Source organism: Ambystoma mexicanum, chromosome 4q (genome assembly GCF_040938575.1).
Source record: "Ambystoma mexicanum isolate Mex_15411 chromosome 4q, UKY_AmexF1_1, whole genome shotgun sequence".
NCBI lineage: Eukaryota > Metazoa > Chordata > Amphibia > Caudata > Ambystomatidae > Ambystoma > Ambystoma mexicanum.
In genome coordinates, this window is record NC_090928.1 from 811788720 (window position 1) to 811790502 (window position 1783).

Here is a 1783-nt window from a genome sequence, read left to right on the forward strand (position 1 = left end):
AACCATGCCCTAGAGAGGGAGCCCCAAGTGTCCCCCTCTCCTCACCGAGCAGGCCCTTGAGCCGCCGTGCTGGATGGGGGTGCACTCCTCCCTCTGACCGGCCATGGGTGGATGTTGTTGGGGTACCCCGGTCAGCAGGGAAGTCTCGAGTGGAGGCAGCCAGGAGCCGAGGGAAGTCTGGCTGTTTTCGAGGGACACCTCCCCAGGCGGACAGGGGCCCAGCAAGCTGGGAGAGCCCTGAGGCATGGTGCAGACGGGCTTAATTGATGGGCGGGAGTTGAGGTTCCAGCTGCCCACATCCATGGATGAGTGATGGCCAGGCCTGCTGCTGCAGCGCGTGACCTTCCTTCTGGTGTTCAGCCCTGTGCCACCAGTCTGGAGTTTGAAGACTCTAGCGGTCCCACCCAACCCCCCTGCCCATGCTGTCTCTGGCCCGCCTCTCAGAACAGCCCCGAAAGGGGAGCAGAGGGGGTCAGAGAAGGATGATCAGATCAGGCTGGGTAGGCAGGGGATGTGTCCTGCCTCCATTGCCGTGGGAAGCCCCCACCATGCTGCTGCAGGCGGCAGGCAGGATTCCCGGTCAGAGCGCCTGGATTTTCTGTTGTTTTTGTTTTAAAACCACAATGGTCTCAGCTGACTCCCAAGTGAGGGAGATAGACGGAGCGCTGAGCAGTCTTGCCGCCATCCTCTCCTGCACTGGCAGATTTAAGCTGACATCTGGAACAAAAAAAATGGTTGCCTGTGACTCTTGGCGGTGGATCACTCGGCTCGCGCATTGATGAAGAACTCAGCTTGCTGTGAAAATTAGTGTGAATTGCAGGACACATTGATCATCGACACTTCGAATGCACCTTGCAGCCCCGGGTTCCTCCCGGGGCTTCGCCTGTCTGAGGGTTGCTTGAATGTCAATTGCCCCAGGGTCCCCCCCTGGGGAGTTGCCGGGGCTGTTTCAGGGAGCCTTTTCCCTTCGTCCCACTAAGGAAAGACCCTGATCCGCATCGTTGCAGGATCCTTGGATCTGCCTGCGCAGGCTTGCTGCCGGCAGTCCCGGCCACCCTCCATTTTCCCACCTCATCCAGGTTTGGGGAGGGCCAGGCGCAGGACACGCCCAGCACTATTGGTGATGACAGCGGAAGGCCTTGAAAAAGCCTGGCGCGCTTTCACCCTGCCCCCGGCACCTGGCCATGCTGCTTGTGGCTGTCTGTGGTGTCCCACGACTGCCGACGTGGGACGGCCCTGGAGCGCAGGGCCTCGTGACAGGTGGGTTTTGGCTGTAGATTGGGACAGCGCACGCTTGAGACATGTTTATTTCTGACCTCTGTTCACACCAACAAACAGCACTACCATCAAGATCTGAGACCAGCAACCTACATCACTACCACCAAATCCAGTACCGCCATCGAAATTCATGACCTCTGTGCACAGCACTAGAACTGTACCTTTAGAGCAACAGTACACAACCTTACTATGAAGCCCTGGTGACAGTAGCATACACACTACCATTGAGCTCCTAGGTCAGTGCAGCATAGCACCACCATAAACTGCTGTCCCAGCAGCATGCAGCACTTCCAGAGAACCCTGCCAACTTTTTATTGTCACTTTAATTGCTGGGGGTCTTGAAAAGCTGGCACTGTCAATGCATCCAGAGTGAGAGAAGCCCAGGAAGAGTGTGAACAATGTGTGTCCGGATGCACAACGCAATTGTACAGAGCCACTGACAGGTTCTGCTTGCTTCATGTGCAGCTGTAGCCCGATGCAGTTTGTGACCTTTTGAGGCCCATTT

General features: G+C 57.0%; 1 non-coding gene across 1 annotated transcript; it reads left to right on the top strand.

The window, feature by feature from the left end:
* Positions 1 to 743: 743 nt before the first annotated feature.
* LOC138468680 (5.8S ribosomal RNA) lies at positions 744 to 897 on the top strand. The gene has a single exon (XR_011268416.1). It is a non-coding gene; the product is annotated as a 5.8S ribosomal RNA (ribosomal RNA).
* The last annotated feature ends 886 nt before the right edge of the window (positions 898 to 1783 follow it).